General features: G+C 45.7%; 1 protein-coding gene across 3 annotated transcripts in view; it reads left to right on the top strand.

Annotated features, from left to right (window-relative positions):
* The first annotated feature begins 10,909 nt into the window (after positions 1–10,909).
* The window catches only part of rbfox3 (RNA binding fox-1 homolog 3), a 293,403-nt gene continuing 278,434 nt past the window's right edge, over positions 10,910–25,878 (top strand). The window contains exons 1-2 of one of the 3 annotated variants that reach the window (XM_023957272.1): positions 10,910–11,140; positions 13,237–13,294. The gene's annotated coding sequence lies outside the window, so the exon portion shown is untranslated. The remainder of the gene's footprint in view (positions 11,141–13,236; positions 13,295–25,878) is intronic. The other 2 variants (XM_023957274.1, XM_023957273.1) reach the window with 2 other exon arrangements.

The following is a 25,878-nucleotide window of genomic DNA, read 5'->3' as shown; positions in this document are numbered from 1 at the left end:
CAGCTTTGATTCTACGCCTGTAGTACAATTGCGTGCATATTTGGGATATTTAAAATGAACTTATTTCCAGCAATTAGAAGATGTGCTGGTGGAGCAATCTAGATCCAGAAAACTGCTGTTTCCACGTTGCAGAATTTTGAAGACAAAGTTGCTATTACTGTATTCTAACTACAAATGAGGTTAGACGATATTTTAATCTGTCTCATCCAAAAACATAAAAAAAACACCACATTCTTACTGCACATTTACTTTCTAATGCCACTATAACTTCAGATATATTCAATTAAGATATGGAGCAGATGGCAGCATTATTTAACCACAAACGTATTTATAGAAATTTATACATCTTCATAAAAACTTGCAAATGTAAAAACAAGTATACCCTCCGCGGGTGGTTTCTCCTCTAAGCTGGGGTCCTCTACCAGAGGCCTGGGAGCTTGAGGGTCCTGCAGTATCTTAGCTGTTCCTGTTCTTTTCTGGACTGAGAGGTCTGAGGTCTTTCCAAGTATCTGTTGTAGCCACTCCTCCAGCTTGTGGGTTACTGCCCCGAATGCTCCAATTACCTCAGGCACCACTGTCACCCTCACTTTCCAGGCTTTCTCCAGTTTCTCATGTTCTTTCTTCCTGATGTTCCCATCGCTTGGCACTGCCACATCCACCACAACGGCTTTCCTCTGTTCTTTATCCACCACTACAATGTCTGGTTGGTTCTCCATTACCATCCTATCAGTCTGGATCTGGAAGTCCCACAGGATCTTTGCTCTCTCATTCTCTACCACCTTCAGAGGTGTTTCCCATTTTGACCTTGGGGTTTCCAGTTCATATTCTGCACACATGTTCCTGTATATTATTCCAGCCACTTGATTGTGGCGCTCCATGTATGCTTTACCTGCCAGCATCTTACACCCTGCAGTTATGTGCTGGATTGTTTCAGGTGCCTCTTTACAAAGCCTACACCTTGGGTCTTGTCTTGTGTGGTAGATCTACACCTTGGGTCTTGTCTTGTGTGGTAGATCTACACCTTGGGTCTTGTCTTGTGTGGTAGATCTACACCTTGGGTCTTGTCTGGTGTGGAAGATCTACACCTTGGGTCTTGTCTGGTGTGGTAGATCTACACCTTGGGTCTTGTCTGGTGTGGTAGATCTACACCTTGGGTCTTGTCTGGTGTGGTAGATCTATACCTTGGGTCTTGTCTGGTGTGGTAGATCTTCACCTTGGGTCTTGTCTGGTGTGGTAGATCTTCACCTTGGGTCTTGTCTGGTGTGGTAGATCTATACCTTGGGTCTTGTCTGGTGTGGTAGATCTTCACCTTGGGTCTTGTCTGGTGTGGTAGATCTACACCTTGGGTCTTGTCTGGTGTGGTAGATCTACACCTTGGGTCTTGTCTGGTGTGGTAGATCTGAGCCTCTATGGCTCTGGTGCTCAGGGCTTGTTCCTGGGCTGCCAGGATGAGTGCTTCAGTGTTGTCCTGTAGGCCAGCCCTTTCTAGCCATTGGTAGGACTTCTTGATTTCAGCCACTTCAGTTATGGTCCGGTGGTACATCCCATGCAGGGGTTTGTCCTCCCATGAGGATCTGTCCTCCAGCACTGTATCCTCTGTTCTCTATTGCCTGAGACATTCACTGAGCACACTGTCAGTTGGCGCCTTGAGCTTGATGTACTCATGCATCTTGGATGTTTCATCCTGGATAGTGGCTTCTCATACAGTCTCAGGGTGCTGGATTTGGGATGGAACCCTCCATGCATGGTGAGGAGCTTTCATGTTTTAACATCCGTGGTCTGTGTCTCTTCCTTTGGCCATCTTATTATTCCTGCAGGGTATCTGATAACTGGCAGTGCGTAGCTGTTTATTGCCCGGGTCTTATTTTTGCCATTGAGCTGTCTTCTCAGGACTTGCCTTACTCGTTGGAGGTATTTAGCCATTGCAGCTTTCCTTGTTGCCTGCTCCAGGTTTCTATTTGCCTGCGGATTTCCAAGGTACTTGTAACTGTCCTCAATGTCTGCTATTGTTCCTTCTGGGAGTGAGACCCCTCCTGTGTGGACTACCTTGCCTCTTTTTGTCAGCATCCGGCTACATGGGCGACACTCAGCACTAAGGGGTTGGAAAGGGGGGCTCAACCTCCAGAATGGTTCCAAATGGAACTTTAACTTTGACTTTAAAGAAACACTTAATCTTAATTTTCTTTGTATATGTCCTCAATTATCAGAAAAAAACCCACAAGAACATGTTAGAAACAGCATTGTGGGTACTTCCTGTTTGGAACGCCAAGGGGAGGGGTCAACGAGTACAACTCCAGCATGAAACTACTTTTGTCTGCAAAGCAGATGTTCCTTTGCAGGTTGGAACAGGACCGTAGTGTTTTTTGTTGTTGTCCACGTCCTATGGACCAGTTCTTGGATCTCTGCGGTGCCTGAAAGATCCAGGAAGCTGCAGGATTCTCTGCTGGAAGTGGAATGTTGCTGGTGGGTGCATGCCGTCCAAAAGGGGCGAGCTAAGTTTAAACTGCAGGAATTTGTGAGCATGAGCCTGCAGCGGCTTGTATTTGTCATTGCAAATTTGCGTGTTAGCTCCTAACCAAGCTGCTCGCTGCCTGCCTGTCTCCTGCCCCCCCAGAGGGTCATTCAGCCCCTCTCTCAGCCTCTAATCCCGTCTGTCCGGAGGAGATAGAGGGGAGCGGACGGCTGCAGCACACCCGGGGCGCCGCAAACACAATCAGCAGCCTTTCACAGACACTTAACGGGGCTTTGCACTTGTTCAACAAGGCAAAACGCGGCAGGAGGGATCAATTTAATTCAAGGCCTGACTCAAATGGAAAGAGGGTAAATAAATAAGCAATGACAGCCAGGACTGCTGCACAATTTGTGCAGTGCCGTCCACTTTCCCTCCGTCGCTCCTGCACTTTGAATCTCGGCGGTTCCATTTCCGTCCTCTGCGGCAGATGGGGGCGAGCTGAGGAGGAGCAGCCGGGCCCGCTCTGTACGGCTGTGTTATTTTAATAAATCACTCCCGCCGTTGCTGCTACATTAATTCCCCGGGCCCAGGGGGCGGTGTTGCCACTAGCAGCGATCTGCATGAGGCGCTAAATGATGTGGGGGATCCCCTGGCGAGCCCAGAATCTCACCCTGACGGAGCCGCTCTCTGCAGACATCGCCACCAGAACAGAGCGGCGGCCTCGTCGCACCTCACATACCAATGAGACTCGCCTTCGCCCAAACAGGGAAGTCACCTGGCAGGCCGGAGCCGGCGCCGGGTTTCCGGAGCGCCCGAGGCGTTATCACAGGCTGCAGGAGTGCGGCGCTATGTTTGGAGGCTGTCTCCAGGGACTCTGGGAGGTCCCAGCAGTTTAACCTGCATTGTCCTAAAACCTGTTTGTCAGATGATCACATTTTCTCCTGACCAGGAGGAGCCTCACCCTCCTGAATGAGGCTGCACAGACGCCACATCGATGCAGCCGCTTTACAAGGCCGCCTGATTGAATTCAGCGCAGCGTGACTGCACCCAAGCAGGTGGTATTCATGTTGGTGCGGTGGTGGTTACCCAACGCCGCCGTGGCCCTTCAGCATCCTTTCACAGGCCTGTTTATTTATCTTTTCTTTCTTTCTCAGAGGTGAGGTTGCCATTGGTATGCACAGACAAACGCCGGCAGATTCACCACCCAGAATACCGCTGGGAGATTATACTCTTCCTGCGCGACACTGCAGGGATTCGGCCACTGTAAACAGAGCGCTCGGGGAATGTGCTGTGCCCAGAATAAGCAATGGCCGAAGCGCAGCGGCAAAAACATCCAGATACAGTAATCCCTCATCCTTCACTCAGCCGGTTTTACTGTTCCTGCAGCAGAACTCACTTTGACCAAAGACCAGTTTTTGTTCACATCTAAGCTCGTTTACATCTAATGAACAACGTAGTACGGTCATACTAGTACTTCCATAGTAAACTAGTTCCAGATACTTCCACCAAGGCAGAACTCACTTTTCTGTCTGTCGTTGAGTTTTCGTATATGTTCTTCCATTTTAGTTATTAAAGGGCCTATATCATGCAAAACGACAAGTTTGTGCTTTTAAGGGTTTTATAGTGTTTATACTGTACATAAACAACCCCATTCTGAATTTTCCTCTAAATACCCGCTCTCTCAGCACCAACCCCCCCAATCCATGAAAACGAGTGTTCTCACATTTTGACATCACAAAGTCAGGAACCGCCCCTTCCAGGAAGAGTCTGTGCTGTCAGCTCCACCCTGACGCTAACAGACACGCCCACTTCCAGGGTGGAGCTAGTGGTGATCGGCTAAACGCTTTTCCTTTTTAATGCCTAATGCGCACGTGCATCTTTGCAAAAGTTCAGATGTGTGTTGTTTTCGTGGGACAAACCCAAACACGCTGCTGAGGCGAATTCTAAGTTGACGTCATGAAATGGACGAAAGGCGGAGCCTCAGAGGTCGAGTCGTCTTACTTCTGAGTATGAAAATGAGCTGCGAAAATAACTCGTATTTCATTTTTAAAAAATTGATCTTTAGTGTGCCAAAGGTTATATATGATCATATATATGGATAAAGTTGACTCTGAAAGAAAAGCAGGATATACCCTCTTTAATCTGAAACATAAAACTTAACACAAAAAAACTAAACTCATTTTCACCATGTTCAGATGATTAATCTGTAATTATTTAAAATATTTTTGCTTTTTTTCAGGTAATTTTTAAGAAACTTTCTGAGCAAAGAGCTTCTAGACTTCCAGTTAGCTTTCTTTTAATAAACAAATTTTCCTTTCATTTATATTTAAAATCTTAAAGCGTCGTTAGACATTATTCTGATTTTTATTCCATAAAATATTAGCTTAGCAGTAGGGACTCCATAATTTTCAGTGTAAAGCCGAACTGTATGTTTCACCAAGCGCTGAAAGGGTCAAACGTGTTTTTTGCTTAAATTAAGGAAGATTTTTAGTTGTTTGTTTTTTTACATTAACCAAGCTTAGTATCAGCCAACTGACAAGTTTTTATTCATTGCTAATACAAATAAAAAAGGATTTTTCTGAATTTTTAGCTTTTTGTTATTGTTTTGTATTTGAGTGTTTCTTGGTTGTCGCAGGACTTTTCTTCTAAAATAATCTGCGACAGGTTTAAATCCATAAATGATGATTCCTGATGTTTTAAGGCGGTAAAACTCTTCACTATCTGATCGCGATCGAAGGTTTATGTGGATTTGTCAAACTGAACACACTCTGTACTGGAGGAACGACAAAGAAGACACTGATGGACAACAGCCAATCAGGACGCAGAACACATTAAAATAAATCCACAAAACGGCGAGGCAGTGACAAGTGAGCCGCTGTAAAGCAAGGGAACTCCATATTTGAAGTGTTTCTGCCTTTTATTGTTTTTTTAAGTTATCTGCCTAGTTTCTAAACTTTCTTTGAGCAGATGTTTATTAATTATAATTTTTTAACCGTCCAGAACCAATCAGAGCTGAAGGCCTTTTGTGTTGGACCGATGTTATTGTTATGGATCTTCTGAGACACAAGGTGCATATTTGTATAAACCCCTTTTGTATTTGAGGTTGACTTTAAACCAATTCTTATATTTTTATTATTATTTAGATTTTAGTTTTGTTTTTTCCTTTTAATTGATCATCTGTCATCTCAATGACCTTGTTTTGTTTCTTAACTGTTGGTTGTTTGTCAGTAATTACTCATTTATCATTGACAACTCGTTAGCATTTAACACAATTACAGTTATCATCGTTGTTTACAAATATTTTTTTTTTTTTCTAATTTTTAAATAAATGCACTCTATAGAAATATGGAAGCTTTCAAATTAATTTATTTATTTATTTTACTTTTAAATGTAATTGTACAAACAAAACTAAGGATCCCAAACAAAAACAAAACCTGTGAACCTCGTAACAAACAAGAGGATATAGATGATAGACAAAAAGGGCAAAGATTGGAAACAAAAACAAAGAGCGATATACATCCTTTTTAAAGTTTTTATTTGACTATTTCTGTCAAATTTGACAAAACTCTACTGAAACTTTAGCGTCTTTGGTTTAAGGATCCTCCCTTCCAGGAAAGGTTTGTGACGCACAGAACAGATTTGAATGAAACACTGATAGAAGGATGGCAAAACGTTTGATTAAAACCTTTCTGGTTGTTTGTGTTCTTGTGATTTAGCATTTTAATGTTCCAGTTTTCATTCTGCAGAACTTGACCCATAAAACGGCATCTGTGCGTTTGACTTGTTATGGGCAGGGAGGACTGTCTTAATTAATGAGCAGGCATCCACCAAACTAATCTGCCAGTGTTGTGAAGTCTGTCCTTTCCATTAAGTGGGACTTGCATTATCTCCTAATCAAATTAGTCAGTTAATTGTGGCCCTCCCTTGATGGATGCCGTGAAAAAAAGGGAGTCGCTGCAGGCGGGATATGCAGGACGGAACCATGGGAGTTTTTTCATGACCGCAGCATCTACCATCAGCGTCGTACTTTGAACTTGGGTGGACGGTGAAGCTATATTTGACGTTTAGTGTGTTCACCCGCCGCCGTGTCAAAGACACGCCACCAGGGGGGCCAGCGGGCATCGTGGGCGGGCCCACATTCTCAGTGACGTGCGGTGAGGTTGGTGGCTGGTGAGGCACTGACTCCTCTGAATATTTCAGCATTCACCCAACAACAGGAAACGGCATATAAGATACACACAAGAACACATTCGTCCTACAGAGAATATTTATGTTATAGACATGGATACAACATGTGGATAAATTATTCATATATATTTTAAACAAATTAAGTACACAGATTTATTCAGCACACATTTCATTTTGACCCTCAGTAACGATTTCTGGTATTTTTCCAACTTTCTTTTTCTTTCTGTTTCTGGAGCTTTAATCAGTGTTGTGAAATGTTGTCTATGAAAATGAACCTAAAAATAAATATTTTAAGACTAAAATTTCGTTTTCAAATACTTTTCTACTTACTCCCAGGTTATTTAAGAAAAAACAAAGATGGACAACCATGTTTGGCTTCAGTTTTTGAGTCCATGCACCGATCCTTCTCCACAAAAAGCTCTATGACCTGTTGGTGATGCATATTTAACATCTTTAATATTTACTAAATGTTTTTCTATTTTATCACGATGAATGGTGACTGACCGTCACTGGACCGTTCTCCATCGCTTCCCTCCATCGTCTGTGGAGACGATGGCTGTCCTGGACCGCTCTCAGCCTTTTCCCCCAAAAGTTGGAGAAAGTGCATGGGTCTGCATCTATGTTGGACACCGCCGCCGTCCCCCCCTCCCAGCGGTGCTGACGAATGGCGGCGGGCGTGATCGTTTGTCCCGCCGATTGAGTTTTATCCTCTGCCCTTTTCTCCGCAGCCAGACAATAAACAGAGCCACATCCGAGCGTGACAGGTTAACCTAACAGTAATAGAGTACTCGTAGCACAAACCCGGGTTCTGTGATGGTGGGGGGGTATGTGTGTGGGGTTTTTTTGGGGGGGGGGGTTCACCAGTACTCTGCTGCTGTCAGGCGAGGTTGCAAGGACAAAAGAGGGCAACTTGATGGCTTAATGGCTGGTTTGATGGCTTCACAGGGTGAAATTGAAGTTGTTGGGGACGACCAAACAGAGAGAGCAGACACAGAAATTAGCAATAAACTGCATAAGCATGACCAGATGTGATGTTAAGACGTTTCACGGGTTCCTTGAGTGCCCCCCCCCCCTCCTTTCATGTCACTCGGATGCTTTGACACCGTGAGGCGTGTAAAGAAAAGAAAATAAACACAATCAAACTGAGCAAACTGTCAGCAGAGATTTAGGTGATGTTGTCATGACATCAACATGGCTGCTCTCTGACAGATAATCCCCGCCAAAAGACGAGATCCTCGGGGCGATGCGCGCCCGCGCCGGCGAGCGCTCCCGCCTGTTTGCCTCTGCAGCGCCTCCGCTTTGCAGTTTGTCATGTCTAACTTTAATTAGGCCTGCGGATTGAAGGCGCAGCAGCGGGGGCTCCGTCCACGGCTCGGCCGTCCTCCACGCCGTCTCCTCGGAGGACCCCTCCTCTCTGTGTGGTTAAGATAATAGAGGCTCGCTCAGAAGATGTTAATTGAGGGGAGATAAAGTGCAGTAGTGGCTGCGGGGATGCGGCGGGCGGGGGCGGGTTCACCTGATTAGAGGCCGAGGTGTTTGACTTACAGCTCTCTGTGTGATGACGATATGCTGGATGTTCTAGAAGGCAAACACAGGGAGCATCAGAAAGCTGGGGCGGGGGGGCGGTTATTGAAGTTCCTGCTGAGGCCTCGCCAGGCCCGGAAGATTGATATATCGGAGCCCTCAGCGGCTTTCAGTGGCGTTGTCAGCTTGCGGGGCTGAATTTATGGTTCTGCGTCAAGCCAGACCCTACAGCACGCCACGCCGTCTTCAGAGCGCTCTACCTACAGCTCTCCAGAGACGCCAAGGCGGCGCGGGTTAAAGCAAACTTCAACAATTCTGATTGGTCAGCTTGGTAGCTTTCATTCCTAGTGGCAAGATCATTTTTTTTTGAGCTGATCTTGAAGATTAAACACCTTTGGTGTTTTCAAATGTCTGAACCCTGCTTGATGCTGATTGGCCGGATCAGGAAGTCCATGTTTTATGTACACACCTGGCAAATAATAAAGCAGGAAGTGGCTGGAAGAGGAGTAGCGGGACAAATCTGGAGTAGAGGGGGCTGGACGTCCCTCATTGCAAATATTCAAGACATAAGTATGTTACTGAGCCTGAGCTGAACGTTCACACATAGCTGTGCAAGTTTGAGCTTTTACGACCGTTTTTGGGCTTAAAAAGCAGCATAAAAATATGGAAAGTATAAGGAACCCCGCCCACCGGCGTTCCAAACAGGAAGTGGCGCCAAGAAGCCAAAATCTCATGGACTTTGGTAGAGAAATAAACAGCTGTTAGTCAGTCACTCTATTGGTCGGAAGAACCGTTCTGGATCTGAAACCTTTTGTTAATGTCTTTTAATGATTTTCTTTTTTATTTTATTGCCAGTTATTCAAGTTATAAACTGACCAATCAGATGCCTCAATAAAAGTAGGTGGCCTCGCTCACTCCTGATTGGAGAGAGTGGTTACCATAGAAATGTTGACGCACCGGCTTCTTGAAGACGTCTAGACACATCGTGGGAATATGCCGACTGAATTGACTTCTTTGGGTTGGAACAGGAAGTGAGGCATTTACTGTGCGAGACTCCGTCCAGTTCTACTATATAGTCACTGGGCAAAAACGCACAACTATAGACTGGTTGTTGCCAGGTGAACCAGGTGAATTTCTGACCAATCAGAGATTTGGTAGTGATGTATGGTTTATGTCTCCTTTAATTTATGGAAGAGCCCACTATATGAAAATTGATCATAAAGGAGAAATGAATGATTGCGGTTTGCGTCCGGACAGAATTACGACACCAAGTCTTTCATGTATCGGAATAGAGCTGTGGAAGAAAAAGCACCGCTTTGACATTTCACACCAAACCTCTTCCAGCTGTAAGTGCCGGACATGCGCGAGTAAACCGTACAAAAAGAGGAAGCCCCTCCCTGCTGGTCCAGTTAGAACGCCATGGACTAAATGCGCCTCATGCGTCCGTAGGTTTAGACTGAAAGGAATGTCGTGCACACTCCTGCATGCGGCTACCGGACGTCCCGTCTTTCTTCACTTAACTTTGTTGTCGATCTTCCATCCAAAACGAGGCAGAGAGGAATCTGAAGACAAACTAAAGAGGAAGGCGTCCAAACGAGCTGCACTAAATCTGCCTCTACTAATCCACAACTGAACCAGTTCCTGTGAATCTCCTACAATCTGCTTTGCATTTTGTGTCTCCACTAGCAAACCAAAGAGCGACTACACACACACCTACACCCACACTCTATACTTCCTACAGAATTCTTCTCCTTCGGAAGATTTTATTGATTAGATTTTCAAACTAAAAGTTTATTTATTTGCTTCAGTATTGCTAGCAACCACAAAACCACAAAACTTTAACCACAACTTGATGAACAATCGGTCATTTAGGTAAAAATCTGATTGTTGAAATCCTGTGGATCTCCAATTCTTAATGTTTTCCCCAAAACATAAAATAAAAACATAAGAAATGCAGATTGGTTGTTTTGGTGTGAAGTTTTTCTTTAACACAGGATTCAGTGGAACCTGGTGGTCATGTGTGGAACTGCAGCATGTAGTTTAGCTGCGTCAGATTATTGGGGCTTCGGTCAGACGGACTCCTGAACCGTTTGGCGTTGGGGGGGGGGCTTTGCTGCTCAGTAACGGTGACCTCACAGATGTTGGACATCAGTCAGACAGTTTGTCTGAACGAGTCGCATGTCGGTCACAGTCCCCCCCCTGTCAGCTGACTAGTTAAACGCAGTTCAAGCTGCAAGTCGGTGGTCAAATATTTGCCCCCCCTAGATGCCCCTCAGAATATTGTGGTACATGGAATCAAACCCTCAGCCATCCAGAGGTTTCTGGTTTTGCTTAGGGGTGGTGGGGGTGGTGGGTGGTGGGGGGAAACCGTAATTCCCCCCATGCCGCCGCTGGGGTTGCTTTCATTCAGTTGCAGATCAGTGATGGTGGAGGGTGGGGAGGAGGAGGGGGGCTGCGTGGCGTGGAAGAGGGGGAAGATCCGATGGGGGGGTGTAAGGGACTGTTTGCCCCCCCCCCCCCGATCTCTGGCATCAGTATGAACTGCAGAGAGTGGGTGAGAGCTGAAAGAAAGAAAGTGAGGAGGTGATAAAGAGGGAGGAGGACCACAGATCAGACCTGTCACAGGTGAAGGGGGTGTCCACTGAAACACAGACCCCCCCCCCCCCCCCCCCCCCAGACTCACAGCATCACTGCCCAAAGCCATCGCCGGAGGAATCCTTCATTCCTTTTTTTGGGCTCTTGTTGGTGTGTGCATTAGATGCTCGGCTCCCTCCTCCTCCCTCTTCGTCTTCTCCTCCTCCTCCTTGTCCTGCTCTTCTCTCCTCCTCCTCCTCCTCCTCCTCGCCGCTCTGGCTTTGCCGCTCTCACAGCCTAGTTTTCTTTTTTTCCCCCCTCTCTTCAATCTCGTGCAGGTTGAATCTGACGGAGGGACCGGCGCCGCGCTCCCATCCCTGCGCTCCTTCAACAACAGCCTCTGTGAGTATTCTCATGCTAATCCGCCGTCTCCTTCCTCCCTCTAACATCCGTTTGTCTATGCACCCCCCCCCCTCCTGTCCTTTCTTTTTTGCCATTCTTTGCTTCTTTTATGTTCGCGGTTGGCGGCGGTACGGGAAGGCAGCAGCAGAAGTGTAGACAATAAGGAGCGGGATGCACAGAAATAGAGGGGAGGAGAGAGATCATCTCTGCCGCCGCCGCCGCGTGCAGCCCGCTCTGGCTTTTGGGGGTCTTCCTCTCAGAGGATGGTAGAATTGCCGCTGTAGGGGCATAGGGGGCGGGTCTTGGTTCTGTCAGTGCACAGTTATGTGGGAATGATGGGGGACGCTGCTGACGAGCTGAGAGTGGCTCATCGCACAGCCTGTTGACGAAACTTCTGATTCACGGCTCGGGCGCCACTTCTCTGCTGCCGCCGACACGCCGCCGCGGTACCTTGGAGTCAGAAGTTGCACGCTCGTGCAGGACGAGTGGAGCATGCGTGCGCGGCGGCTTTAATGACCACAGCAGCAGCAGCTGCTGCACAAACCCACACTAATGAGTGTGTGTTTGTGGAGGTCAGTCAGTCAGTGTCCGTTTCTACCGGCTGCCCTTTGATCAAAGAGTCTCATTTAGTCCGCCCACGGCATGTGTCTGAGCCATATGAGGAGGGGGTGTATTTTATGTGTGGTGGGGGTGAGATAGATAGGCCTGAACCGCACCGCCATGGCTAATGGGCGCCCGGGTCGGCTGGGGTGTGAGGATCTGTGAGCGAGACCGAAGCGGTCTTTGCAGAAGACGACGTTGGGCCAACAAAACGCTCACAAACACTTGTTTGGCGGGATAATCTGAGCGCGGCAATTAGGCAGATATCAGAAACAGGCATCTGGTGGGGCGAGGACGCTTCGCCTGGCGGGGGATTATCATTTTCCTTCCATTTTTTTAGCCCAGAATGAGTGACTCTGCAGCTCTGCACACGAGGCGTCTTCGCCGTGTTTGTTGACTTCCAGGGACCTGCTAAGTTAGAGGCGTGCTTTGATTGCAAGCGATCAGGCGTCATGCGCGCGTTTGCGGGCCCGGCTCCCCGTCTTTATGTGAAAATGAGAGCGACGGTGGCTTGCTTTCAGAAGTAGGCCGATAGAAACGAGAAGCGTTCCCCCAATTATGGGAGATTAGGTTACTCTCCACCAATCCGACTCCTTAAATCCCCTCTGTTTTTCCAGCTCTGTCTCCCAAATGCGATTCAGCCCCGAGACCTGGGCAGAATAGCAATAAAAGAAGTTTAGCGGTGGAACCCAGCACACGATAATTGACGCTGCGCGGCGTTGCAGTTGGCTGTAATTAACTGTGTAACGGAGGTTGTCAGCTGGAAAAGAGGGAAAGCCCACACTATCTTGAAAGCGCGGCGTTTATCGTGTCCTCACAGCTCCCACCAGCGGGTGCGTTTCAGGTTAGCGCGGCCCTCTCAGATCTTTTACTCCAGGCCCAGTCAGGCATTATCCACGGCTTCCTTTATCCTTTTGCACCACAGTTTGAACACATGAGAAATCAAAAGGAGCCATTGTTTTCTGGGGCGAGCGGAAAAGGCTTATCTTCTATTTTTAGTGCGCTTTTCCTCCTCCTCCTCGTTGCCTGGGCCACGATTCATGCTTATGTCTAGAGATTTGGTGCCCATAAACTATGTTGTGCTTCGCAGCCAGGCGCTGGCTGCTGACAACTCTCACCCACACATTGGTGATGTACGAGCGCGGGGGGCCCCCCTGCAGGAGCGCGGCCCCGGTGTGCGCGGTGGCGCCCTTATGTGCGGCCGGCAGCTGCATTAACGCCGCGCCCGAAAAGAGGAGGAACGCAGAAAAAAGCTCATAAAGATAAAAATCACATTTCACTGGAGGGGGCTGCGTGACAGTGATGTATGTTGTGAGCATCCTGGCACCTCATTGAGAAGCCTCTGAGTCCTGGGTGGGTAAATCAATTTGTGCAGAGGCCGTCGGTGCTGGTATTGGTTTCTCGATATGATCTTTGTTGACCATTTTTTTTAGAGGTCAAGCGTGAGCGCCGCGACAAGGGCAGACAAACCTGACCGCTTTCTCTCTTGTTTCTAGGCTGGTAAACGATCCAACCCGGGGAGGATTGTGGGTAAAATAAGTCTCAGTAATCCAGGTATGTGTTTGGTTCTGTGTTTTTGTGGTAAAGTTTCCGCTCGGCGGGTTCTCTGGGAAGTCCATCCATTACCACGTGCGTCTTGATGGAGTGTCCGGCGCCAGAGGCGAGCGCAGGCTGTGCATTAATCGCCAACATTACTCAGCGAGGCTCGACAGTGATTCTGGGGGCGTGTCTCCGTCCGTATGGTGCGGCAGAAAAGTATTTGCCCCCTTCCCAGTCTGCTGCGAAACCTTCCTTTCACACTCGTGTGATTCCAGTCCTTAAGAATAGACAGAGAGGCTGTCCAAAGTGGGCCGTGTCGTCTCTGATTGGATCTTTGATGAATTCAGGATCTTTTTTTTGGGGATTATTAATTGGAAATAAGACACATTTGTTCAGGTTTTACAGCTACAGTTGAAGTTCACCAAACAGAATCTTAGCTCATTTTTTATCAGATCTATTTGAGCGTCTGCTGCATTTTTTACCATTTGTGTAGAAGTATTGCACACATTTGGAGAGCCCCGGACCATCACACTGCCACCGCCATGCTTAGCTCTGACCATGACCTATATTTGGATGTTTTGACTCACGACTTGTCCGAATTTTGTTAGTACCTCCTGACCATTACACTGCTGCCACCATGTTGGGTGGAATCAATTATTTATTTTAATATTTTGAGCTAGAATTTATCGGATTTTCGTAAATTACTCCAAACCATTACACTACCGCCACCATGTTTAGTTTTAACCATGATCTTTTTTTGGTATTTTGATTCATAATTTGGCTGAAACTTTTCATTACCTCCAAACCATTACACTACCACCGCCATGTATGCTTAAATAATGATGTTTCTTTGGACATTTTGACTTAGAATTTATTTGATTTTTGCGGACAATCTTGTTTGTTTTTGGTCAAACGTCAGGTAAAGCTCTGAAAGGAATGTCATTTATTATTTTGTTTTGATTTATGATCATCTCTGGCAGCGCCGGGTAGGTTGAAGTGAATCTTTGGGTGTTTCTCCGAGGGTCCGTCAGGTGTGAGAAAAGCCGAACGGTTCAGGAACCAAAGCGAGGACGGTTAAAGTTTCCCCGCTGGTGTCCGCTGAGGGGAAGACGTCACCTCGTCGGCCGGAATCCGGTCCTGACTTGTGATCTCTGGCAAAGTGTGGTGCAAAATCACCACAGCAACGACTGCTTAGCAACCAAAATGTTGCCATCATAAGAAAACAAAGAAAAGGGAAACACAACAAGAGAATGTCTGGGTTTTAATACGTGGCTGCGGCGTGTTTTCATTGCACGCGGCGGCGGCGGGATGCTTCCAGCCTGAGCGCTGCTCGTAAAGACGAGGAGATGAATGGTCAAATCAAACGTGTCAAGTCAGGGATATGAAAGCGGAGGATGGGGGAGCTTGGGTAAGGGAGGGGGGCGGCAGCTTGGAGGTACTGTATTGTGGGTACAAGGGCAGCAGAGTTGTGCTTTGTGCTTCAGGAATGCGTCTGCTAACGCCGTGGATGTTCCGGCTAATCAGAGCGGCATTGTTGGTCATAATAAGTGGAGTTTAATAGGTGCATGTGCGCCACTTCCCGCCTTATCTCGCCGTGACTTTCACCGGCACCGCCTGCAGCAAGTAATCATGAGAATTATATGACTCACAGACACCGTTTTTAATTAAGGACAGTTTTTAGCATCGGGGAAGAAGAAAAAAGAAGAGGGGAGGGGGCACGCTGAGCCATTTTCTTTTGGTTTCTCATTAATCACAGAAGCATGTCTGATACCAGCAGAGGAAAGCGGGCTGCGGCGGCGGCGGCGGCAGAGTGGAATATTTGAACATCTCAGTGCTGATGTGTGCAAAGCAGAGTGTGTGTCTGCAGGGGAGGCTTTGAAATTTCATCCTCTCCATCCCTTTTAACTTGGCGGGGAGGATGTGTGTGTCTCACTCCAGTCGGCCAATGGCTGCTGGGGAAGCTCCTGACCCCCCCCCCCCTCTTCCGCAGACCTGCTTTGTGTCAGATAGTTTAATGTTAAATTGCTTTTCTTTCACATTTCCCCCCGGAAAGGCGGGGAAAAAAAAAAAAGTTCCACTTCATGACGGTGTGTTGTTGTTGTCGTCGTTGCGAGCTCTACTCCCTTCCCGCCATCACAGATGCCGCTTCTCCCGCGGCTGTAACCTCGCTAAAAAAATGTATGTGCGGGGCGGGGCGTGCATTAGCGGGGCTTAAATGGAATCTGTGGCCGGGCCCCGGCGGCGAGGGCTGCGGGCTCGGCCTATCAGAGACACTTTGTAACGGGCCTGGAAGAGCCTCCCGGGGCGATCCTATCAGTCAGACACACTGTCAGCAGACACACTCAGTTAGTCAGCACGGAGTCAGAGGCGCGGCCCGGCCACACGCCACCGTTGGCTGCTCCGCTGGGCCGCCGCCACGGGCGCCCGGCTCCCCCGCCTGCCAATCACAGCTCCAGCGAGGGCGCTGACCTTTGTCCCCCCCGCTGAAATGAACACTCGTCAACAGGTGATCCGGCCGACACCCCAAAGTTTAAATTTAGCTCCTCTCCTTCCTCTGTTTGCCTCCATTTACTGCCAGCCTCCCGCCTCCGCCATGATCGCCGCCGTCCGCAGCGCTGATTTACATCCGTACCTGCTGGTCAATGTCACGCGTGTTTTATTGGGAGAGCGTGGGACATTACGGGCGAGCGCTTTTATCGGCGTTCGCTGGGTGAGAAGGTCGATTCTCTGGTGCTTTGTGGCGGGAAAAACGGTAAAACCACTCTGTTACCGAGCCTTCCAATTGGGATCTGCTTTCATTTTCATGTGGTTTTAAATGTCAGGAACGGAACCAAGTTTTTCCAGCTTCGCCTCATAAAAACGGATCGAATTTTAGGACGCGATGAGGGGAGACGGTCTGTGGACGATGAGAAGGAAAGATGATGCACCGCCGCTGACCGCGTCCTTGCTGCACCAGGATCACCGTGTCCCAAACATTTTCTCTATCTACCCCCCCCCCCCCCGCTGCCTCACAGCCCTGACAGGAAGTCCCACATTTCAAACTCTTTGCCTGTTCATGATTTACTAAAGTTTGAGAGCATTACTTGACCCAAGCAGGACCAACTTTCGCTCATTTTCCTCCAGTGTACAGAGGAAATTACAGTCCACTCAACTCCACAACAATCCCACATCATCGCTCTACCACCGCCGTGCTTTACAGTTTGAGTCCCTTATGCAATGTCTGCCTGGTTTGTTTTGTTTTCTAACGTCGTGTCTTTCTCAACATTTGAGCTTTGAACTCGTCACAAACAAAGGTTCAACACCAAAGTAAGACCTCAGCAGCTAGTTAACTAGTTAGAGTGGGAGTGGGTTAGTTACTCAGGCTAAGCAGACTAAATCTGTGATTGACATTAGTGTCAGTTAGCATGGCTTCATTGCTTTCAGCAAATTCGGGAACTAAATGAAGGAAATATGACTGCAGAGAGAAGAGCAGAAGGGAACTAATTCATTGTCTTTTGCAAGAGCGTGCACAAGAGCGTGCACAAGAGCGTGCACAAGAGTGTGCAAGATCCAAAATATTGTTTAAAGCAGTGGTGTCTGACCTTTTTCAGGTCACGAACCGGTTAAATGTCAGATATTTTCATGAACCGGCCTCCTAGAGGATGAAGTGGGCGTCCGATTTTCTTTATTTTTTAGCCCAGAGTTTTTTTCTTCACTTTTGAGGGTAAAGTTTATCTTCATCCTCTGTAAAATATCTGCACAAACTTTATGTGTTTACTGGATTTTATGGAGAAATCATCAGATTTTTTTTAAAAACTCCTAGTTTTTGTCTGTTAAATGCAGATTTTACTTTGAAGACTCGTCCTCTTCTTTTGTTTCCTCTTTTTTTTGCCAAAATAAACTTTTTTTGTTGTTAAAATTTTGAGTCGGATCCGACAAATCCGACAAAAAAAAATGAGTCTGAATCTGGGAGTTTTCCAAAATAAAACTGTAAAAAAAATGCAGGTTGAGTTTTTTCCCCCTCTGTTGAGGGGTGGGGGACGACCGGCCCAAAGTACAGCAGACCCAATGAAAAAGTAGAGTAGAAGAATGAAAGCATTGGTCCATCCGTGCACGTCTTCGTCTCGTCCGTGCACGCTTTCAGCAGCAGCAGCAGCAGCAGCAGGCTCAGCTCCTGGGTCCTGCTGCAGATCAAACAGCTGATTTAAAGGAACAGAAGCCTTCTCTTCACGTGGAACGTGTGTCCGTATGACATGAAGCGTTTATGAACATAGGTTGATAGGTTTCTGCAGCCTGAGGCTGCTGGAGTCTGAGAGGTGGCGTTGAACTCTTCTTCACAGTCGGATGATCAGCAGCAGCTGCTCTCCTCTTCTTTTCATAAACACAACATGAATGATGCAAACTGACAAACATGCCGTCGTCTTTCCTGGAGGCTCATTTATTTGCATTTTCGTGTTTTTTCTCTGGAAGAGAAAAGAAAAAAACAGCAACCTTTTTCTCCGTCACGTGACTGCGTTTAATCAGCGAAACGGTTTCTTTCTCGCCTCCCGCCGCTTTCCTGGAAGGACTTGAGCTGCATTAACAGAAGTTTCCCATCATGCTGTGCGTCCCATATTATTTCCTTTAGCATCAAAAGGGAGGTTTCATTGTGGAGCTGCTCCGCTGGCTGGCTGATGATAGGTTTTGACAGCCTCTGCATGAACACAATCCTCCAGTTCCAAAGCGTTTAGGAGGCAGAACTGCCGTCTTCACAGGTGTGGGTTTCAGTGTGAACGGACTGGAAGGAGCACACATTCAGCTCTGGATCGGTTCCGATCCTGAAGAAAACGTTTTCAGAGCGGGCCACACGTTAGCCGTGTTAGCTTAAGCACATCTCCACGTGTGCAGCTCGGCTGCCAGGTTGGACTCTGAATGGACGCGTTTGGTCCGCTTAACACTAGAACGCCCAGGATTTTTCACTCCCCCTCCAGCGTCCAGAGCACAGCCAAATGGCTGGGTGGCTCAAAATGACTAATTCAACAGCCTACAATTAGCCACCTTTCGTTTGTAAATGCAGCACTAAGCTACCTGATCATCTGGATGAAGACATTTCAATGTCCTAGTTAACCATATTCTTTACTCAGATCAGGGTGGGGGAGGTATTCTGCTTCAAAAGAGCCTCCAAGCTCTGACAAACTTTGACTCCCAGTGTGTCAACTGAAAAACCAAGATGCCTAAATTTTACAACACTGAGCAGACATTAAAATTATCCTGGAGCAAGTTAATTTGACTCTGAGGGAAAAGAGATATTCCTTCAGCAGGACTCAGACTGATATTTATTCTGATAAGATTTCATACACATCTTGTTCTCATTTGCTGATTCTAGCAGTTGTCTATCCATTTATTTTCTTTGCCTGCTCATCCTGGTCAGGATCACAGGGGTCTGCTGGAGCACATCCCAGCTAGTCACAGGCAACTGGGGAGGGGTACATCCTGGATGGGTCGCCAGTCCATTGCAGGGCCACATAGATAAACAACCAGGCACACTCACATACACACCTAGGAGAAATTTAGAGTCATTTATTTAACCGCATGTTTCTTGGACTGTGGGGGCAAAGGAGGCCTATTTGACATGTGTTGGGATTTATAGTTTCAACTAGAATTCAACTGAAAACAATACAATTTAAAATAAAGAGGTGAAACAACATATCTTTACATTGCTGAAGGTTTTCATTGCTCAGATCTAAGGAATCAGATCACAGATGAGATTTCACTACCATCAGAAAAGAGACGACAGAGAGGAAACACACTGTGCCAACAGAAAAAGCAAAAGATGGCACGATGTGGCATTCAGAAAAGGTTGGGAGGCCTCTCCATCACAGCCCAATTGAATATTACACTGCTGAGGAAGAGCCAACTGCTTTGGTCAGAAGTCGACTCGCTTATAGAGTTTCCTGTGTTTCCTCACTCTGGACATGCTTCAGACTATTCGGGACTGTGTTGTTCAGCAGGAACGTCAGACAGAAGATGACAGCTGGTTCATGGCCCTCCCTGAACTATTGGGGTTCATTGCATTCCTCCTTGTGAGGGGGGGATAAAACTTCCATCCATGCAAAACGCAAGATGCAAGATGGTCGGTAAAAATGGGAAATCCACTGATCTCCAAAATTATGGTCAGAAACCACTTCAAAGACATCATGCGGCATTTACACTTTGATTACAAGGGCACGCGCATGGAACGAGTTGGGACTGACAGGTTTCCTGCAATCTCCAATGTTTGGGGGTCTTTCAACCCAGGCAAGATTAGCCGGGAGCTTCCAGAATCAGTAAATAACCTCACACAGGTACATGCGGGAGCTGAGAAGGCGAAAAAGGAATACTGTATTTTGTGACAAGCTCCCATACCTGGCAAAGGGAAACGGGCAATATGCCAGGTGAATAGTCAGTACAAGAACAATAATGCCAGAGTGCGCTTTGTTGATTGCTACAAGTATACCATGTGGCAAATGCAGAAAGGAGATTGTGGGGCAGTACCAAGTATGTGCAGACAAGTAGTGGGTTGAAGATATCACTTTGACCAGATGATTTCTTTGCTTGAACATTTCAGTAAAACAAACTGTGGTGACCTCTTACTAGAAGTGACAGAGGTGAGGGGAAATAGTGAAAACCTGCGCAGCCACTTGGCTTGTCCTTTTTGCAGGCCAAAAGAACAGCCCAATGGCTGTGCTTTTCATGTGCAAACTATGTTGAAGGCTGCTCTTTGGGCACGCAAATTTTAACTAATCCATCCACTTGGCTGCCTCCTGGACATTGCAGGTAGAAAAGCCAAATGGCTGCCCTACGGACGTTCTAGTGTTAAAGCGAGTTCTCCAACAATCCAGAACAAATGTGTGGCCTGAATGCAGCCTCACTCACTTTAATTGATAAATCTCTGTCATTACGAGAAATGGGATGACCTGAAATAAGTGCTCGTTGATCAGAAATCGCTCATATTTCCACCGTTTTGCAGCATCTTCTCGGTTCCTGTAGAAACCTGGAAGTTCAGGATCTGAAACCAAATGATGCGGATCTTTCCGGATTAGGAACTGCAACTCTCATCTCAAATCATAACTTTTCAAATCAAAATAGCATCTGAATCACATCCCAAACAACCAGCTTTAGTTTGTAAAATTCTGAAAAATCTTAAATATATGAAGTTTTTACCTAAAAATGTGTGTTAACTGTAAAGCGGCTGAATGCAGCTGGGAATGATTTTAGATGCAAAAACATGGATTTCAAATTATAAATGAAGACGAGAGGAGCTGTAAACAGAGCAGAATAATGTTAGTTCGATTAAAAAATAAATAGAAAGAAGTATGAAAACTTTCAAACGCTCGGTCAAATCCTAAAAAAACAGCAAAACGTCACCGGGAGAGGGAGAAAAACTGAAGGTAAATGTCGTAGTTTGATGCCTAAAAACCAGATCAATTAGTTTAAACATCTTTTCAATTGAAGTTTAAGGTAAGTTAAACGTTGATGGTGTTAAAATGACTCCAAAAAGTCTTTCAGAATCACCAGTTTCAGAATAATCTCTTTAAATAGGTTTACATTTAAAGCATCTGTTTCATGTGGATTAAGCTAAAAGATTGAAGTTTGACACAACGAAAATGAGCTCAAAAAGTGTTTGTAGCCATTATTATCTCCCAAAAATGACCTATTCTTGAAATGTTTTTAGGATTTCAAATTTTCAACATTTCATGATTGGTTTACTGCTGAGAATATTGGCTGTTTGAGCTCTAGAACGGCGTGCTTGTGGCGCCGTTTTTGCCTTTTGGATCTCTGAACCCCCGGCAGCTGAAATGGAATATTCCTCTGTTTTGGATTCTCCGGTTCTCTGCTTCCCCTCAAAGGTCGGAAGTGTCAAACAGTTTGCAGCTCCTGAGCCGCACGCATTCGTGTCAGGCGTTGACCTCGCCGGCAAATCCACTGACAGCAGCAATTCCTAATGAAAATGAATTGAATGCATTCCAGACCGGGAGTGTTGTGCGCCGCGGTGTGAACAGGCCTCCCCCAGAACGCCGCACGCCGCCTATACATGCGACTTTGAATAGCTATTAGGACAATACATTAATGACATTCCCCGGAGGCTGCCGCTTGCATGTGGGGTTCAAATGCAATTTTTCTTCCTGTGACAACGTCTAATCCCTTGTCCGAGCGGCCGCTGTTTCTACCTTAAACATCCCTTCATTTAATAAATGACACCCAGAGGACAAAACGGGGACAAGTCCCCGCTGACACCTGTGAAATACAGACGGATAATGCTGCTGCCACTCGCCTCGCGCTGCTCCTCGCCGCCTCCTTGGTCGGGTGTGACAGGCCGGCCCGACGCCAGCCGTCTGGATCGGACTCCGGCCTGAACTTCTGTGACTCCTGAGAATAAAAGGAGAAGATTTCCCCCTAATGTTAGCCGATCATGGCGGGATGATTACCGTCCGTCAGCGGCGGCGGCGCTCTGGGGGTGGGTGTGCCGGAGCGCCCCGGCTCCTCCAAGAAAAACTCAGCGACTCATTGTTGGCGCGGCTCGCTTTGACTGATTTAATTACTTGCTTCAGACTCCAGCAATTATAGCTGAGCAGCACATATGTTAATTATATCTGACCTCCCATTTTTGCTGCTCTGTTAATTGTTCTCTCAGACTGAATTCTGGGACGACTGTCATTGCCGCCTGCGTATCGGGCAATTTCAGCCGAGTTTAGTCGGAAAGTCCAAACTCTGACACGGGGGGGGGTCGGGCCAAACATTGAAAACATGGAAGACGGGTGTGAGGCCGACAAGACAGGAGGAAACGCAAACAAATATCTGAGAAAAAGTCAACATTTTCAAGAAAAAACAGTCGTATAATTATGAATTTGTGCTTTTCCAGAAACAAAATGTTACATTTAGCTTTTAAATTGTTCTGCACTAAAATAATCAAACATAATTTTTTTATATTATGTTGCAAACATTCAAGAAACACGCTGAAGCTTTATTAGTTTGTAAATGAATAAATCAAAAAAAATTTCTTTGTAAAATTACACTTTTCCAATTTTAAAATTGTAACTTTTCTCAAACAACTTTATTATTTTAAAATGTGCCTTTGTCATAATAACTACTGTATTCTTGGTACAATTTTGCCTTTTTTTCTCATAAGTCTACAACTTTATTCTCATAAACCTTTGACCCATTTCTTTTTTTTAGGACAATTTTCTTGTAAAATTTTGAATTTTTGAAAAGAAAATTCTTTACTGTAATCTCAATTTTTTTAAACATGTCTTTTTTTTGAAATGCAACATTTTTTATTGACTTTTTTTCATAGTTTTACAACTTTATTATGACAAAATTTGGACTAGTTTCTCATTTTTTTAAAGGCTATTTTCTTGTGAAATTGTTCATTTTTTCAAAAACAATTATTCTATCGTATTCTGGTAAATTTTTTACTTTTTCTAATAACTTTAAAACTTTATTCTCATATATATATAGAAATATATATATATATATATATATACATACACACACATATATATATATATATATATATATATATATATATATATATACATACATACATACATACATACATACATACATACATACATACATACATACATACATATATATATATGTATATGTTTTAGTAAGTTTTATGTTGGCCCTAATACCTGACTTGAGGATGTTTGTGTTGATGGTGCCTCTAGCACCTGTAGCAGTAGCCAGTGTCCTCTTAAAGGTCTCGGAAAGAACTTCACCTCAGACTGTTAATAATTTCATCGTATCCGCTGACAATCAGTTGGGTTTAAAGAGCTCAACGTGGGACAGACGTGCTTTTTTGCTCTAAAAGAAACTGTTAGTTTGTACAGACAAGACAGTTAATCTGTATTCATGTGTTTATTGGGGCATCTGAAGCCTTTGACAGAGTAAATCACACCAAACGTACAATGAAAACGAAAAATCGTGTGTATTATCAGATTACTGACCTTCTGGTAAACCCATCAGAAAAGGATGGTCGGGGGGGGGGGGGGGGGGGGGGGGGTGGTAAGACAAGGAGGAACTTTATCTCCACTTCTTTTTAACTCCTACATATATGAGCCGTCTAAGGCTTGAATCATTTCATCTAAATCATCTTAACTCTCAGCCATATGAGGTACTTTTAGATGGCAGGCCCCTATTTGGAGGTTTTGGTACGGTCACCTTTTTTAAAAACTTTTACATTTTTTAGTCAGCAATAGCTTAAGTCTTTTTTTTTGTGGTCATTTTATGTCACTGCTTTTCTACTCGTACTATCATGAATGCTTTTTCTGTTGAAGGCTTTTATTTGCTTTGTGTGTTTTGTGGCAAAGGGACCTTGAGTCGGTAATAATAAACCTTCTTCATTCTTTCTTTTGTTCCTCCTGTTTCCATCGCTGGCGGAGAAAACCGTAGAGCTTCCAGCTCCGCCTGTTCTAACGTGGCTTTTCCTGCAGATGTCAAAGGCTCCAGAATCCATTAGGGATATTTCCCTAAGACAAAACTGCTACCTGAACTAATTCGTCCTGTTAAACGGCACATGAACTGCAATTTTTGCAAGTTTTATCACACAGCTTGTTATCACGTTTAATGGGGCTGTTGTTTTACTTTTGTTGCACTCCCCATTTTAATTCTGGCGCCTGCGAGGAGGCAGAGGCGACAGCGGAACGCGCTCCTCAAATTCATTTTGTCTTAAGATACGACTGCAGCCGCGTGACTTTCGGAGCAAAATGGGAACGGCACTCGCTGTTCGACACGAACGTTGTTGTCGCAGTGAGTCTGGAAATGCAGATTTGAGTGAACTGCTCTTTTGTTTGTCGGCTTAAGTGAGCCACTGCAACTGCAAAGATGGATTTCCACAGAGGAAGAGTCATTCAGCTTTTCAGTCCCGTTTTGTGGCGTTCAGGAGCTGCTGCTGCTGCCAGGCTGGTGACCAAACAAGGTCAGGTTTTACTCTAACCCTGTGTCATGGCCTCACAGCACCTCAAGGGGGCGCCGAAGCGACTGAATTGTGTAAATCCATGCTGAGTAAATATTGTACATTTACCAACATAAATTACCCTTTAACACCTGAGACGTCGCCGGAGACGCCTAAACAGCAACTTTCCGACTGTTTACGATCGAAGTGAGTCTGACTCTGTCGCAGAGCTTTTCATGTCGGCTTTGCTAACACTTATTGCGTAAGCGGTTGAAGAGTTGTGCTAGTCCAAAGAGCATCAGCACTGGGCGATTTGGTGAACCGCACCGAAGTCGGTTTGCGGAGAGTCTGAATACGGTTGAGTGCTGTGATGTCATCACAGAAATGGTGTCAAACATGTAACGCCTGTCCCTTGTCATTTCTAATGACCCTTCATCCTCATCGTGGATGGTAGAAGAAGGTGTACTGCCACCTGCTGGATGTTTCAGGCATGCAGTGTTTTGGTTGCGAGCTCTGGGCAGGTTTGACTTGGTGAGGATCATCATCCAGTGCAGTTCGGGCGGCGAGACCCTGATTCGACCAAAAATACGGGATTTCTATCTAACTTGAGACCGTGACCAAAACTATCTCAACAGAATGTTTTGCGGTGGGGATCAAACCTAAAAGTTCTAGCTAAAACGCTTTTTTTTTTGTCTTTGAGGATCTGAGGGTGTTTGATGTGGGTAAACCTCAGTGGTTCTGTAGAACCCAAACAACCAGAGGAACCTTGGCAGAGGCAGAACAAACGGATTCCTGCAGGTGAAGTAGGAGAACCGCCTGAAGAAGACCATGCTTGGAAACCTCTGCTGCGTGTCGACATGGTGGCGTTCCCGCTGAGGCCATCAGACCCCCCCCCCCCCAGCAGAACAGAACCCCCCTCTGTGCGACAAACAGCACAGTAGAGGCTCAGCAGACCCGTCCCTCCACCGTGTGGACCAGGGGTCTGTCCTGCAGGGTCGGGGACCGTCGGAGCATTTCTGTCCTTCCTTTCTCAGCGTTTGACAGTCGATTGATGGAAACGGAACAACAGCACGCCGCTGTTGGCGGCGTCCTGCAGACGTCTGCCTCTCTGTTGATGCCGCCGGGAGGTTTTCTGTTTCTACTGCAAACTAAAGCCAAGGGGCCAAATGCAGCTCAAGATGTGCTTAAAAGGCCCTCAGTACTTTTAAAACAGAATCAAATGTGGCTCACATAGTTGTTAAAGTTATGATTTCTTGGACTAATTTTGCATTTCTGTTTTGATTTAAATGATTTATTTCAGTCATTTATTTACTTCCCATTTTTCAACTAATTAATGCTTTGTATTTAATTAACTGTTGTTGCTTTTGTTCAACATTGTCGAGCATCTTTTTGTGTTGTTTAAACTTGCTTTTCATTAATTTCATTTACTGACCGTTTTCATATTAAGCTGATATTCCATTTTTCTTCACTCATTTATTATCATGCTTTCATTTAACAGAGTTCATTGATTTTACATTATAATTTTTTGGTTATTGTTTGATTGATTGATCCTTACTTTAAAATAAAGCATATTAAAAAAATAAATAGAATAAATCAATAATAATTATTGTATCTTCTGGAGTAGAAGTATCAAAAAGCATAATAATCAGGGAAAAAAACATTACATAAGTCGATCCAGAGTATGATCAAAAATGTGTCAATC

This window comes from Oryzias latipes, chromosome 8 (genome assembly GCF_002234675.1).
Source record: "Oryzias latipes chromosome 8, ASM223467v1".
NCBI classification, from domain to species: domain Eukaryota; kingdom Metazoa; phylum Chordata; class Actinopteri; order Beloniformes; family Adrianichthyidae; genus Oryzias; species Oryzias latipes.
This window is presented reverse-complemented; position numbering and strand designations above follow the sequence as displayed.